This window comes from Protomyctophum parallelum (assembly GCF_964188405.1).
Source record: "Protomyctophum parallelum genome assembly, chromosome: 17".
In the NCBI taxonomy this organism is placed as follows: domain Eukaryota; kingdom Metazoa; phylum Chordata; class Actinopteri; order Myctophiformes; family Myctophidae; genus Protomyctophum; species Protomyctophum parallelum.
In genome coordinates, this window is record NC_139719.1 from 46671844 (window position 1) to 46689501 (window position 17658).

Genomic DNA, 17658 nt, shown 5'->3' on the forward strand with positions numbered 1-17658 from the left:
GAACTCTTTGATATTGTTGCATTTTTTTATTTATTTATATCCCACGATTTCGTAACCCATCTTTCACCCCGATGCCAATTCATTATTTTCTTGCCATCTACGCTTATATACGTAGCTAGGCTATCAGGACCTATCTATGCTAGCTACGCTTATAAAGGTAGCTAGGCTATCAGGACCTATCTATGCTAGCTACGCTTATAAACGTAGCTAGGCTATTGGGACCTATCTATGCTAGCTACGCTTATATACGTAGCTAGGCTATCAGGACCTATCTATGCTAGCTACGCTTTTAAATGTAGCTAGGCTATTGGGACCTATCTATGCTAGCTACGCTTATAAACGTAGCTAGGCTATCAGGACCTATCTATGCCCGCTACGCTTATAAACGTAGCTAGGCTATCAGGACCTATCTATGCCAGCTACGCTTATAAGCGTAGACAACAGTTTAATCCATATATAAACGTGCCGTCCGTCTGTTTACCTTTTTAGCATTGCCCCGGCTAGTTAGAGCCCTCCTCCTTCACCAGCAGCGATGTGATTCCTAAATCCAGCTCCGTTGAGCCTCCATTATGACCCGAGTTTCAAAGGTTAGAGAGCTGTCCACGGTGAGCCGTCGCGCACCCGTCGATCGTAAATCATTTGTGAGTTTGTATCGCATCGCTAGCTCCGTAGAGTGGGCCTGGACGGGTGGCCCCTGGGGCAGTACCAGCATGCTAACTACATGTGAGGGTACTTACCCTAGGGGAGAACATGTGAGGGTACCTACCCTAGGGGACACGGGGAGAACATGTGAGGGTACCTACCCTAGGGGACACGGGGAGAACATGTGAGGGTACCTACCCTAGGGGGCACGGGGAGAACATGTGAGGGTATCTACCCTAGGGGACACGGGGAGAACATGTGAGGGTACCTACCCTAGGGGAGAACATGTGAGGGTACCTACCCTAGGGGACACGGGGAGAACATGTGAGGGTACCTACCCTAGGGGACACGGGGAGAACATGTGAGGGTACGTACCCTAGGGGGCACGGGGAGAACATGTGAGGGTACCTACCCTAGGGGACACGGGGAGAACATGTGAGGGTACCTACCCTAGGGGACACGGGGAGAACATGTGAGGGTACCTACCCTAGGGGACACAGGGAGAACATGTGAGGGTACCTACCCTAGGGGACAAGGGGAGAACATGTGAGGGTACCTACCCTAGGGGACACGGGGAGAACATGTGAGGGTACCTACCCTAGGGGACACGGGGAGAACATGTGAGGGTACCTACCCTAGGGGACAAGGGGAGAACATGTGAGGGTACCTACCCTAGGGGACACGGGGAGAACATGTGAGGGTACCTACCCTAGGGGGCACGGGGAGAACATGTGAGGGTACCTACCCTAGGGGAGAACATGTGAGGGTACCTACCCTAGGGGACACGGGGAGAACATGTGAGGGTACCTACCCTAGGGGACACGGGGAGAACATGTGAGGGTACCTACCCTAGGGGGCACGGGGAGAACATGTGAGGGTACCTACCCTAGGGGACACGGGGAGAACATGTGAGGGTACCTACCCTAGGGGACACGGGGAGAACATGTGAGGGTACCTACCCTAGGGGACACGGGGAGAACATGTGAGGGTACCTACCCTAGGGGACACAGGGAGAACATGTGAGGGTACCTACCCTAGGGGACACGGGGAGAACATGTGAGGGTACCTAACCTAGGGGGCACGGGGAGAACATGTGAGGGTACCTACCCTAGGGGAGAACATGTGAGGGGACACGGGGAGAACATGTGAGGGTACCTACCCTAGGGGAGAACATGTGAGGGTACCTTCCCTAGGGGAGAACATGTGAGGGTACCTACCCTAGGGGACACAGGGAGAACATGTGAGGGTACCTACCCTAGGGGACACAGGGAGAACATGTGAGGGTACCTACCCTAGGGGAGAACATGTGAGGGGACACGGGGAGAACATGTGAGGGTACCTACCCTAGGGGAGAACATGTGAGGGTACATACCCTAGGGGACACAGGGAGAACATGTAAGGGTACTTACCCTAGGGGAGAACATGTGAGGGTACCTACCCTAGGGGACACGGGGAGAACATGTGAGGGTACTTACCCTAGGGGACACGGGGAGAACATGTGAGGGTACTTACCCTAGGGGACACGGGGAGAACATGTGAGGGTACCTACCCTAGGGGACACGGGGAGAACATGTGAGGGTACCTACCCTAGGGGACACGGGGAGAACATGTGAGGGTACCTACCCTAGGGGACACGGGGAGAACATGTGAGGGTACCTACCCTAGGGGACACGGGGAGAACATGTAAACTCCACACAGAAAGACCGTTTTGCCAATCCCATCTAGGGTATAGGCGCTGATGGCCTTAAAGAGCTACTTAGTAGATTGCTATTGTTGTTATCATCATTATTATTATTATTATCATTACAGCACATACATTAACCACTTCAGCCTTTTATACATTTCGGCCGTTTGAAAATAGCAGATCTACAAGCTCACAATGTGTCTCTCTCTCACACACACACACACACACACACACTGTCAGCGTGTAGATCAGCCATTTCCAAAAGATTTGTATGCATTTGAATACTTGTAAAAAAATAAATAAAGATGTAATATGTGCCACCCTTTAAAGGAGAGTTTGGGACCAGCACTGTTCTTACCGTAATGTGGTCGTTGTGTGATATTACATTACAGTGTTCTTACCGTAATGTGCTCGTTGTGTGGTATTACATTTGTTATTGTTTTATTGAGACGGTACGGTGAGTTTGATAACGTATTGTTTTATTCAGACGGTACGGTGAGTTTGATAACTTATTGTTTTATTCAGACGGTACGGTGAGTTTGATAACTTATTGTTTTATTCAGACGGTACGGTGAGTTTGATAACTTATTGTTTTATTCAGATGGTACGGTGAGTTTGATAACTTATTGTTTTATTCAGATGGTACGGTGAGTTTGATAACTTATTGTTTTATTCAGACGGTACGGTGAGTTTGATAACTTATTGTTTTATTCAGATGGTACGGTGAGTTTGATAACTTATTGTTTTATTCAGACGGTACGGTGAGTTTGATAACTTATTGTTTTATTCAGATGGTACGGTGAGTTTGATAACTTATTGTTTTATTCAGATGGTACAGTGAGTTTGATAACTTATTGTTTTATTCAGACGGTACGGTGAGTTTGATAACTTATTGTTTTATTCAGATGGTACGGTGAGTTTGATAACTTATTGTTTTATTCAGACGGTACGGTGAGTTTGATAACTTATTGTTTTATTCAGACGGTACGGTGAGTTTGATAACTTATTGTTTTATTCAGACGGTACGGTGAGTTTGATAACTTATTGTTTTATTCAGATGGTACGGTGAGTTTGATAACTTATTGTTTTATTCAGACGGTACGGTGAGTTTGATAACTTATTGTTTTATTCAGATGGTACGGTGAGTTTGATAACTTATTGTTTTATTCAGATGGTACAGTGAGTTTGATAACTTATTGTTTTATTCAGACGGTACGGTGAGTTTGATAACTTATTGTTTTATTCAGATGGTACGGTGAGTTTGATAACTTATTGTTTTATTCAGATGGTACAGTGAGTTTGATAACTTATTGTTTTATTCAGACGGTACGGTGAGTTTGATAACTTATTGTTTTATTCAGATGGTACGGTGAGTTTGATAACTTATTGTTTTATTCAGATGGTACAGTGAGTTTGATAACTTATTGTTTTATTCAGACGGTACGGTGAGTTTGATAACTTATTGTTTTATTCAGATGGTACGGTGAGTTTGATAACTTATTGTTTTATTCAGACGGTACGGTGAGTTTGATAACTTATTGTTTTATTCAGACGGTACGGTGAGTTTGATAACTTACGAGACATGCAAGGTTTTCCACGGCTACTTTGTGGCACGTCACACGATTGGATCACGCGACAAGAAAAACAAAATAAAAAGTCTCTCTTGCCTCTGTCGGTCGCCAAGGACTATTAAATGAGGACAGGAAGCGAACACCGTACGGTGGACTCCATGTTACAATTTACAATTTAGGCATTTAGCAGACGCTCTTAATCCAGAGCGATTTACATTAAGCAAGAACAAAAAAGCATGGGAATACATCACATAAAAAGCATTTATCATGAAACATGCGTAAGCTAAGAAAGTAACAGTGGAATATCTATACAATGAAACTATACATATAAACTATACATATATACTACTATGCTATACATATGTACTATGACGTGCTATGACTATATACAATGCAATTATAGTGCTGTCTACATAACATGCTATAAGTCTGTATCAAATGCTATCTAAGGGCCGATTCATACTCCTATTTTACCGCTATTTCGGCACTGTAGTGCCGAAATGATTTTGGCTCGTCAGAAATTTTCAGTAGCACCGAAGAGCCGACTTTAGAACGGTACCCGCCCCCCCGAACCTCAAATGACGTCAAATTGTAGGCTCTACAGCGCCGAACCGACTTTTATTCGGCTCTAAAATAGGAGTATGAATCGGCCCTAAGTCTACAGAAATGCTATCTAAGGGGGTGGGGTAAGTGCTACGGGCCATGATGGAGTCTGAAAAGGTGGGTTTTCAGACTACGGCAGAAGATTGGGAGTGATGCTGCAGAAGAGTTTGGGACGTGTGGAGCGTTGTCCAGGTGTTTTTAGTGAGGGTACCTCCAGCTTCCCTGCGTTGGCTGATCTGAGTGCGCGGGAGGGTTTGTAGGGTTCGATCATACTTGCAAGATATGGGGGAGCCATACCTTTGGTTGCTTTGAATGCCAGCATCAGAGTTTTGTATTCTGTGCGGGCAGCGACCGGGAGCCAGTGGAGGGAGCGGAGCAGGGGGGAGACATGTGAGAATTTTGGCTGGTTGAAGACCAAGCGAGCTGCGGAACCGAGGTTCATGTTTTAGGTTGTTATTAGAGAAACTAAAAGGTGAGTGTTAATTTTCTTTCATTTGCTGCTTTCTTTCGTTTTAGGGATTTTAGCTCTTTTTGACAGGGGGGCGGGGGCATTCGAGCATGGGGCTAAATATGTATTTTTTTTACCCAATTTGATGGTGATTTATTTATTTATTATTTACTATAGTCCTAATAAACCCCAGGAAATTACATCTGGCCACAGAAGATAACAGGATCTACTGAATGTCAAGGTAGCCTACTGGGGGAAGGCTTATACTGTGTGTATAGGCTCAATATGTCAGTTTGTCACATTCAATAGATCCTGTGATCTTTTGTGGCCAGATGTAATTTATTGGGGTTTATTAGGACTATAGTAAATAATAAAAAAATAAATCGCCATAATATTTTGTAAAAAAATACATATTTAGCCCCATGCTCGAATGCCCCCGCCCCCCTGTCAAAAAGAGCTAAAATCCCTAAAACGAAAGAAAGCAGCAAATGAAAGAAAATTAACACTCACCTTTTAGTTTCTCTAATAACAACCTAAAACATGAACCTTGGTTGAAAAAAAATAAAGTTGACCTATAAGTTCTGGGGGGGTCCCTGGAGCAACATATTTTCAGATGGGGGTCCGCAGCCAAATGCAGATCATTCTGGGGTCCTTGACATGAAAATGTTTGAGCACCACTGACATAGAAACATAGGGTTTAACCCTGTGAGCACCACTGACATAGAAACATAGGGTTTAACCCTGTGAGCACCACTGATATAGAAACATAGGGTTTAACCCTGTGAGCACCACTGCCATAGAAACATAGGGTTTAACCCTGTGAGCACCAATGACATAGAAACATAGGGTTTAACCCTGTGAGCACCACTGACATAGAAACATAGGGTTTAACCCTGTGAGCACCACTGATATAGAAACATAGGGTTTAACCCTGTGAGCACCACTGACATAGAAACATAGGGTTTAACCCTGTGAGCACCACTGACATAGAAACATAGGGTTTAACCCTGTGAGCACCACTGACATAGAAACATAGGGTTTAACCCTGTGAGCACCACTGACATAGAAACATAGGGTTTAACCCTGTGAGCACCACTGATATAGAAACATAGGGTTTAACCCTGTGAGAACCACTGATATAGAAACATGAGGTTTTAACCCTGTGAGAACCACTGCCATAGAAACATAGGGTTTTAACCCTGTGAGCACCACTGACATAGAAACATGGGGTTTAACCCTGTGAGCACCACTGATATAGAAACATGGGGTTTAACCCTGTGAGAACCACTGATATAGAAACATGAGGTTTTAACCCTGTGAGAACCACTGCCATAGAAACATAGGGTTTTAACCCTGTGAGCACCACTGACATAGAAACATGGGGTTTAACCCTGTGAGCACCACTGACATAGAAACGGTTACAGCACTTTGCAAACAATCTATAATTTATTATCTTTTATTTACTTTTAACATTTCATTTACATACAGTTACTAAATTCAACCTATATAAAAATTACATTTCCTAACTAAACAACCCCAACCCCAATCCTCTGACTTTTATCATCTGTGCTACAAACATAAATAAATAAATAACATGACTATTATCATCTGTGCTACAAACATAAATAAATAAATAACATGACTTTTATCATCTGTGCTACAAACATAAATAAATAACAGCAATGACAGGTACAATGGTAACAACAATGTCCGTTATGCTTCAATTAGCCCTCTCCTGTTAGCGTCCCATATCTGGGATGTAATCCATTGCCCTCTCCTGTTCGGGTCCCATATCTGGGATGTAATCCATTGCCCTCTCCAGTTCGGGTCCCATATCTGGGATGTAATCCATTGCCCTCTCCAGTTCGGGTCCCATATCTGGGATGTAATCCATTGCTCTCTCCTTTTTTTTTTTACTTATATTTTTTATCCCACGATTTTGTAACCCATTTTTCACCCCTGTGTCAATCATCTAATGTGATCCTGGGCTCTACACACCCTCCGCCAACCTGGGGAGAGCAACGGACTTGAACTCATGCTTCCTTCATGCCTGAGTGTCCAAGTTGCTCCTTTACACCTGACAGGGGGGAGTTTCCCTGGTTGGACGTAGCGCGTGGAAGGAACACGTTATTCCAACCCCCTCATTGCCCTCTCCTGTTAGCGTCCCATATCTGGGATGTAATCCATTGCCCTCTCCTGTTCGGGTCCCATATCTGGGATGTAATCCATTGCCGTCTCCTGTTAGCGTCCCATATCTGGGATGTAATCCATTGCCGTCTCCTGTTAGCGTCCCATATCTGGGATGTAATCCATTGCCCTCTCCAGTTCGGGTCCCATATCTGGGATGTAGTGCATTGCCCTCTCCTGTTCGGGTCCCATATCTGGGATGTAATCCATTGCCGTCTCCTGTTAGCGTCCCATATCTGGGATGTAATCCATTGCCCTCTCCGGTTCGGGTCCCATATCTGGGATGTAGTCCGTTGCCCTCTCCTGTTAGAGTCCCATATCTGGGATGTAATCCATTGCCGTCTCCTGTTAGCGTCCCATATCTGGGATGTAATCCATTGCCCTCTCCTGTTAGCGTCCCATATCTGGGATGTAATCCATTGCCGTCTCCTGTTAGCGTCCCATATCTGGGATGTAATCCATTGCCCTCTCCGGTTCGGGTCCCATATCTGGGATGTAATCCATTGCCCTCTCCTGTTAGCGTCCCATATCTGGGATGTAATCCATTGCCCTCTCCTGTTAGCGTCCCATATCTGGGATGTAATCCATTGCCCGACCCCAGATCTTCTGAAAGTGACATACTTTTATCTTCACATTAAACATGATTTTTTCCAGGGTGCAATAGGATAGGTCAGGGTTTTCAACCGGTGGTCCGCGGCCCCCTGGTGGTCCGCGGAGGTACTGCTGGTGGTCCGCAGCCAGGCATTCAGAAAAGTTATATTTTTGCCTTTTTAATATATAATATAAAACTTATTTGCACTCTTTTTACTTTTGTTTGTAAATAATAATAATAACTTAAGTCGAATCTAACATTTCAAAAAGTCAAGTGCTCAACGCGTCAAATAAACCAAAAGAAAAGCTGACGGAGTAATCAGCTGCCAGCGGAACAACCATCCTGCTCTTCCACCCAACGCATGCATGCTTACCGTGCTTGCTGCCCAAGGCAAGCACGGTAAGACGTTGCCATAAATTATTCATTCAATTCATAATAATACGTTTGGGAAAGTCAAATCTCCCTGCCATAGAGTTATAATATCTGCCGCGGATCGATTGAATCGTCTCACATAATACGTGACGTATATTCACTATTCAATGTGCAACTTCTCAGTCTATCGTTGCCGAAAAGGCAGAGCTACAAGCTCACAACGCGATGCAACCAGGTGCGGGCTCCACCGGGCCCGTCAGCGTCGCGTCTCCGTCAGGGAATGTTCCCGTTTTAATCAATGAAGGGTGGCTCCACTGCCCACGTTGTGTTGCGTTGCGTGACTGCATTAAAATTGCCCCGGTTGGCCGGTTCGTTTTTTGACGCACACGACGGAGGCACAACGCGCCCGGTGGAGCCCCGGTGTGAGCTTGTAGATTGGCTATTTTTGGTGCGTGACACCGTCGTACGATGATGTATACATTACGCTTTTAAAGTGACGGTACACAATGAACAGTTCCCTCTGTATGTTAGAAAGGTACTGTATAAGGCCCTAGTAAAATGTAGTGCAGGTTGTAGGTTGGTTAAAATATAGAGAAGATTATTAAAATAGAATAAAAATATATATTCTGTTTCTGTGTGTGTGTGTGTGTGTGTGTGTGTGTGTGTGTGTGTGTGTGTGTGGGGGGGGGGGGGGGGGGGGGTTGTCAGAAAAAAACCTACTGTGACTGTCAAATGTGTCTTCAGTGTTTCGGTGATTAACTGAAATGGATTATTATTTTGAGACTTATTTTGAGTCCTGCTTAGTACAAGTAAAAAACACTTTAGTAAAACTTTTGATAATAAAATACTTTGAAACATAGTTTTTTTCTTGTCCAGCTCATGAATGTAGCCTGTGATAGTGTGATTAGTGAGTAACAAGTAAGAAGAAAACAAAAACAATCTTAACCCATGGTGCATGAATGCCCCACCACTATTGTGTCGGGTGGGTCCATCGTAGATCTACGATGAACCCACCCGACACAACAGTGGTGGTCCCCAGGCTGCTGCTAGTCAGAATGGTGGTCCCCAGGCTGCTGCTAGTCAGAATGGTGGTCCCCAGGCTGCTGCTAGTCAGAATGGTGGTCCCCAGGCTGCTGCTAGTCAGAATGGTGGTCCCCAGGCTGCTGCTAGTCAGAATGGTGGTCCCCAGGCTGCTGCTAGTCAGAATGGTGGTCCCCAGGCTGCTGCTAGTCAGAATGGTGGTCCCCAGGCTGCTGCTAGTCAGAATGGTGGTCCCCAGGCTGCTGCTAGTCAGAATGGTGGTCCCCAGGCTGCTGCTAGTCAGAATGGTGGTCCCCAGGCTGCTGCTAGTCAGAATGGTGGTCCCCAGGCTGCTGCTAGTCAGAATGGTGGTCCCCAGGCTGCTGCTAGTCAGAATGGTGGTCCCCAGGCTGCTGCTAGTCAGAATGGTGGTCCCCAGGCTGCTGCTAGTCAGAATGGTGGTCCCTGGGTCAAAACCAGTTGAAAAGCCCTGGGATAGGAGCTTTGCAAACAATCTGACTCTTAGTCAGCGGTCTTTATCGCCCCCATGTGGACAAAAGGAACAAGTACAAGAGATTGATTGAATTATTAACAGTTTGCAGAATTACAGCACATTTCAAGCACAGCTCAACACAAAGACTGTTAACTGTGATGGACGACCCCATAAAGCAGTGCTTCAATACAAAGACTGTTAACTGTGATGGACGACCCCATAAAGCAGAGCTTCAATACAAAGACTGTTAACTGTGAGTGGACGACCCCATAAAGCAGTGCTTCAATACAAAGACTGTTAACTGTGATGGACGACCCCATAAAGCAGTGCTTCAATACAGAGACTGTTAACTGTGATGGACGACCCCATAAAGCAGAGCTTCAATACAGAGACTGTTAACTGTGATGGACGACCCCATAAAGCAGAGCTTCAATACAAAGACTGTTAACTGTGATGGACGACCCCATAAAGCAGAGCTTCAATACAAAGACTGTTAACTGTGATGGACGACCCCATAAAGCAGAGCTTCAATACAAAGACTGTTAACTGTGATGGACGACCCCATAAAGCAGAGCTTCAATACAAAGACTGTTAACTGTGATGGACGACCCCATAAAGCAGTGCTTCAATACAAAGACTGTTAACTGTGATGGACGACCCCATAAAGCAGAGCTTCAGTACAAAGACTGTTAACTGTGATGGACGACCCCATAAAGCAGAGCTTCAATACAAAGACTGTTTACTGTGATGGACGACCCCATAAAGCAGAGCTTCAATACAAAGACTGTTAACTGTGATGGACGACCCCATAAAGCAGAGCTTCAGTACAAAGACTGTTAACTGTGATGGACGACCCCATAAAGCAGAGCTTCAATACAGAGACTGTTAACTGTGATGGACGACCCCATAAAGCAGAGCTTCAGTACAAAGACTGTTAACTGTGATGGACGACCCCATAAAGCAGAGCTTCAATACAAAGACTGTTAACTGTGATGGACGACCCCATAAAGCAGAGCTTCAGTACAAAGACTGTTAACTGTGATGGACGACCCCATAAAGCAGAGCTTCAATACAGAGACTGTTAACTGTGATGGACGACCCCATAAAGCAGAGCTTCAATACAGAGACTGTTAACTGTGATGGACGACCCCATAAAGCAGAGCTTCAATACAAAGACTGTTAACTGTGATGGACGACCCCATAAAGCAGAGCTTCAATACAAAGACTGTTAACTGTGATGGACGACCCCATAAAGCAGAGCTTCAATACAAAGACTGTTAACTGTGATGGACGACCCCATAAAGCAGAGCTTCAGTACAAAGACTGTTAACTGTGATGGACGACCCCATAAAGCAGAGCTTCAATACAAAGACTGTTAACTGTGATGGACGACCCCATAAAGCAGAGCTTCAATACAGAGACTGTTAACTGTGATGGTCGACCCCATAAAGCAGAGCTTCAATACAGAGACTGTTAACTGTGATGGACGACCCCATAAAGCAGAGCTTCAATACAAAGACTGTTAACTGTGATGGACGACCCCATAAAGCAGAGCTTCAATACAGAGACTGTTAACTGTGATGGACGACCCCATAAAGCAGAGCTTCAATACAAAGACTGTTAACTGTGATGGACGACCCCATAAAGCAGAGCTTCAATACAAAGACTGTTAACTGTGATGGACGACCCCATAAAGCAGAGCTTCAATACAAAGACTGTTTACTGTGATGGACGACCCCATAAAGCAGAGCTTCAATACAAAGACTGTTAACTGTGATGGACGACCCCATAAAGCAGAGCTTCAATACAGAGACTGTTAACTGTGATGGACGACCCCATAAAGCAGAGCTTCAATACAAAGACTGTTAACTGTGATGGACGACCCCATAAAGCAGAGCTTCAATACAGAGACTGTTAACTGTGATGGTCGACCCCATAAAGCAGAGCTTCAATACAAAGACTGTTAACTGTGATGGACGACCCCATAAAGCAGAGCTTCAATACAAAGACTGTTAACTGTGATGGACGACCCCATAAAGCAGAGCTTCAATACAGAGACTGTTAACTGTGATGGTCGACCCCATAAAGCAGAGCTTCAATACAAAGACTGTTAACTGTGATGGACGACCCCATAAAGCAGAGCTTCAATACAAAGACTGTTAACTGTGATGGTCGACCCCATAAAGCAGAGCTTCAATACAAAGACTGTTAACTGTGATGGACGACCCCATAAAGCAGAGCTTCAATACAAAGACTGTTAACTGTGATGGACGACCCCATAAAGCAGTGCTTCAATACAAAGACTGTTTACTGTGATGGACGACCCCATAAAGCAGAGCTTCAGTACAAAGACTGTTAACTGTGATGGACGACCCCATAAAGCAGAGCTTCAATACAAAGACTGTTAACTGTGATGGACGACCCCATAAAGCAGAGCTTCAATACAAAGACTGTTAACTGTGATGGACGACCCCATAAAGCAGTGCTTCCCAAACCTTTTCCATGTCAAGGACCCCCAGTTTGACATGCATTAGTCTACGGAGCCCCATTTAATGGACCCCCAGTTTGACATGCATTAGTCTACGGAGCCCCATTTAATGGACCCCCAGTTTGATATGCATTAGTCTACGGAGCCCCATTTAATGGACCCCCAGTTTGACATGCATTAGTCTACGGAGCCCCATTTAATGGACCCCCAGTTTGACATGCATTAGTCTACGGAGCCCCATTTAATGGACCCCCAGTTTGACATGCATTAGTCTACAGAGCCCCATTTAATGGACCCCCAGTTTGACATGCATTAGTCTACGGAGCCCCATTTAATGGACCCCCAGTTTGACATGCATTAGTCTACGGAGCCCCATGTAATGGACCCCCAGTTTGACATGCATTAGTCTACGGAGCCCCATTTAATGGACCCCCAGTTTGACATGCATTAGTCTACGGAGCCCCATTTAATGGACCCCCAGTTTGACATGCATTAGTCTACGGAGCCCCATTTAATGGACCCCCAGTTTGACATGCATTAGTCTACGGACCCCCATGTAATGGACCCCCAGTTTGACATGCATTAGTCTACGGAGCCCCATTTAATGGACCCCCAGTTTGACATGCATTAGTCTACGGACCCCCATGTAATGGACCCCCAGTTTGACATGCATTAGTCTACGGACCCCCATTTAATGGCATTTCTATCAGTTTGACATGCATTAGTCTACGGAGCCCCATTTAATGGACCCCCAGTTTGACATGCATTAGTCTACGGAGCCCCATTTAATGGACCCCCAGTTTGACATGCATTAGTCTACGGAGCCCCATTTAATGGCATTTCTATCCGTTTGACATGCATTAGTCTACGGAGCCCCATTTAATGGCATTTCTATCCGTTTGACATGCATTAGTCTACGGAGCCCCATTTAATGGACCCCCAGTTTGACATGCATTAGTCTACGGACCCCATTTAATGGCATTTCTATCAGTTTGACATGCATTAGTCTACGGAGCCCCATTTAATGGTATTTCTATATCAGTTTGACATGCATTAGTCTACGGAGCCCCATTTAATGGCATTTCTATCAGTTTGACATGCATTAGTCTACGGAGCCCCATTTAATGGCATTTCTATCAGTTTGACATGCATTAGTCTACGGAGCCCCATTTAATGGCATTTCTATCAGTTTGACATGCATTAGTCTACGGAGCCCCATTTAATGGCATTTATATCAGTTTGACATGCATTAGTCTACGGAGCCCCATTTAATGGCATTTCTATCAGTTTGACATGCATTAGTCTACGGAGCCCCATTTAATGGCATTTCTATCAGTTTGACATGCATTAGTCTACGGAGCCCCATTTAATGGCATTTCTATCAGTTTGACATGCATTAGTCTACGGAGCCCCATTTAATGGACCCCCAGTTTGACATGCATTAGTCTATGGAGCCCCATTTAATGGACCCCCAGTTTGACATGCATTAGTCTACGGAGCCCCATTTAATGCACCCCCAGTTTGACATGCATTAGTCTACGGAGCCCCATTTAATGGACCCCCAGTTTGACATGCATTAGTCTACGGAGCCCCATTTAATGGCATTTCTATCAGTTTGACATGCATTAGTCTACGGAGCCCCATTTAATGGCATTTCTATCAGACATGCATTAGTCTACGGAGCCCCATTTAATGGCATTTCTATCAGTTTGACATGCATTAGTCTACGGAGCCCCATTTAATGGCATTTCTATCAGTTTGACATGCATTAGTCTACGGAGCCCCATTTAATGGCATTTCTATCTCTGTATTTGCCTCTGAGATTTAGTGGAGTAGAAATATAAAAGTACTGAATACTGTAGCAAAGTAAAACATTAATAAAACACAACAAAAACTGGTGGTGCATTTGAACCAGAACTGTATCCTTGTTTATAGAGTCTATTTGTACGTCTCTAAATGTTTTGATTAATTGAACAAGGTGGACCCTCTTGTAAACAAGTGTAATGCTTTATTTTGTGCTTGAGAAATGTAGGCTACTGGAATTCTGCAAACTGTTAATACATATTTCAATCAATCAATTCTTGAGTAAGTGTGAAGGAACTCACTTTGCTAGTTTTCATTGACGCATCACCTGTTGTTGAAGGAACCTGTTTGACGACACCTCTGTCTCTCTCTCTCTCTCTCTCTCTCTCTCTCTCTCTCTCTCTGTGTCTCTCTCTACGCCCTGCTCAGAGCTACAATAACTTCAACTGACCAGGAAGAGAAACCCTGCATTATTATCATCAGCTAAGCTTGTGTTAGATTTAATAGAACTCATTATGAGAACTCGTAGTTCAGTGTGTTGGAACTACAATAAGTCATAGTTCAGTGTGTTGGAACTAATAAGTCATAGTTCAGTGTGTTGGAACTACAATAAGTCATAGTTCAGTGTGTTGGAACTTTGTAATATTTTTACACCGTCGGAATCGAAGAGCGACAGACAGGAGGAGGAGGATGACAGGTAATTAAAGATTCAATGGTGTTACATTGTTTATTAGAAGTGGACAATGTCTTCGTTAACCACGTGGACCCTATAGCTGTGGTATATAGCTGGACATTGTGCATTTAGATCAAATCTATGGTTGTTGTGAACGTGTGGCTGGTGATCACTGCTGGGTCTGGAGTCTCGCCGTGTGTGTTTTGAGTCCCGCAGTGACAGGTTGACATTGACAGGCTGCAGCTTATTAGTATCGTTTGTATCCTTGTTGTTCCAAACCTCCAGTATCATGACGTTGATGTGCATTGTTATGTTACGCCGTTGTGTGTGTTTGTGTGTGTGTGTGTGTGTGTGTGTGTGTGTTTTTGTGTTAGGGCTGTCAGAACGAATTTCATAATATGAAAGAAATTCGAATATTAAAAAAATATATATATTCGAAAGCTAATTTTTTTATTTTGTTTTATGTTATTTTATCCGCTCACTAAATGTATTGAGTAACGAATCTACCGCTGTGAAATCTCCCCGGCCGCTTCCACTCATAGAGTTATATATCTAAGCTTCCACTGCATGTGAAAACGTGCACGTTCACGTCTGGAGCGAATGTGGGCCGGGTTCCGGACCCCGTGGCCTCGCGACCGTAATAGAGACGGCTTAGTGGCCCGGTGATAAATGAGCGGAGACTAGCCAGCTACACGAAGGTGACAAGGGCCCCGATTGTAAAGCCTGAGCACGCGGTCAAAAACGTCGAAATGTCTCGAAAATATTTTCGGAGAATCGATTTTCGTGCGTTCTAGGCCCCGTGGCCTCGCGGTACCGCCGCTAACAAGCCCGCGGTTCCGTGGGTCCTGAGCGGGCCGACGAGGGCTACTCCGCATGGTCAAGCCCGTCGCGCAGAACCCAGGCGGTACCCCCGGAAAGTTCCGAAATGTCCGGAGGAGCGGCGGCGCTTAGAGTGAGCTAAAGCTCCCCTGGTGGCCTGCTCGCAAGCCACAACCAGGGACGCTGGCCGCCCGTCCGAGACGAGTCACGAGAGTATTGACATGATATGCATAACGAATACCGGAATACTCGACCCGCCGAGTCTTCTTCATCTTTGGCGAGATCACTTCCCCTTTCGGCGACTCTTCGTCACTTTCCGGGTCGAGTTCTGTCTGAGAACTCGACCCGGAAAGTGACGAAGAGTCGCCGAAAGGGGAAGGCATTTCGCCACTGGAGCGCGCATCTAGCTACTGCTCCTCTTGCTTCTGAAGAAGTCGCCGGTCACTTTCTTCTTTTTCTTTTTTTCTCTGATGTAAAGAGAAGTTTGTGGCAGCGCGAGCTGCGCGACCCATGCTGCTGCGGCCCGTGCACATCGCAATTTCGTTTTTTTCTGCTGCTGCAGTTGGAATTAAAGAATGGCAAATAAAGCAATCTTGCTCCAGTCAGCTCTCGCCACTGGAGCGCGCATCTAGCTACTGCATGATGATCATGCACGCAGCACGCTGACAGACACTGTCCCAACTCCTAACACTTGTTTGATTAAACATAATGTGCCACGAAAAATAGCTTAGTTGGTTATTATCGCGTCGAGGAGGTACGTGTCCACAATATCGCCACGAACGGCCAACAAAAGACATCTTTATTCTTCGCCGTACAATGTGTTCCGTGCTGAAAATAGCTGATATACAAGCTCACAACGCGTCGCGTCCGGACACGTTGTGAGCTTGTAGATCAGCCACCCCCAGCATGCGGGAGATGCAGGCTCTGAGAACATTCAGAAACTTTTGCCTTCACAATAACACAACTGAAATATGTTTAAGGTCATTTAATTGTTAAGAATTTGACCTCTCTGAACAGTTACATTACTGTAGAGTCAAAGTCATTGTGTCAACTTATAACAGATCATAAGAAAAATGCATCTTGACCTACAGAACCAGTTTAAAACATTGACTAGACAGTAAAGACTCATTTATATAGTCTACAAAGAACTCAGCCCTATACAATTATATTTATACCCCGTATAGGCTACTCTTTAAATAAAAAAGCCTCATTGTATTTGCCTATCTAGTATCTCTGCAATGTTGCCTGGTCTGATTATTATAAGCCACATTGGGCTTATTTTTCTGAAGTTACTTGTAAATAATGGTAGAACGGTTGTGAGCTTGTAGATCGTCTATTCTCAAATAGCCAACATAATATAAATAAGCACATTGTTTAGTGGACGATATATATAGCTTTGAAGTGCTCGTGTGGCCTTTTATAGTCGCTTCTTTTAATGAGGGGACCTGGTTGCTTGTTTCACTCTCAAATCCACGATATGGGGCAACCCTGGTTTGTTTTGTTTTGTGCATGGATCAAATTGGATGCACATCGTTAGCACAGTAGCTAGCAGAGGCTGCAGCTGCTGAAAGTGCCACACTGAGGGAACTAGTGGTTGTGCTACGAAAAATAGCGAGAGTTATATTATGTATATACAAGCTCACAACGCGTCACGTCCGGACACGTTGTAGATCAGCCACTTGCAGCTCCAGCTGGTGAAAGTGCCCCGAAACGTGAAGGAAACTCGCCAGAATGAGCTCACGTTGTGAGCTTGTAGATCAGCCTGCGGACTCTGAGAACATTCAGAAACTTGCAACAGAAAGCTGCTAAAAGTGCCCCGAAACGTGACGAACACTCGCCAGAATGTGAAGAAGCGTCGCCCCCGCGGCGAGTTTTCGTCACGTTTCGGCGAGGTTTCGTAACGTTTCGGCGAATCCTCAAGTTAACTCGCCAAATCGCTAAATGCGGCGAGTATTCTTGTTACCTGCATAACTACGCCTTGTCAGAGCGGACTAGTCCACTGGTCCCAACGTACAGGGGGACGGGGGGACGTGCAGGACAGACAGACATAGCACTGTGCTCAATAAAACAGTTTAAACGCTATTTTGTGCCGTGAAAACCATTACATGTGCTGAAAGTACTGCTTTGCCGTTTGGAAGAGGGGGCCCTCTAGTGGACAGAACGTGCATCGTATTATATTCTGTGTATTATTATAGGTTAAATATGAGCTAAAATAAACAATGTAAATATTCGAATATTTTCGAAAATTAAAAATAATGAAGCA

At 44.9% G+C, this 17658-nt stretch overlaps 1 protein-coding gene across 1 annotated transcript in view; it reads left to right on the top strand.

The window, feature by feature from the left end:
* The window catches only part of LOC310874815 (GTPase IMAP family member 8-like), a gene marked incomplete at both ends in the record, with an annotated part of 389544 nt that overhangs the window by 252670 nt on the left and 119216 nt on the right, over positions 1–17658 (top strand). The gene's annotated exons all lie outside the window — the stretch shown is intronic.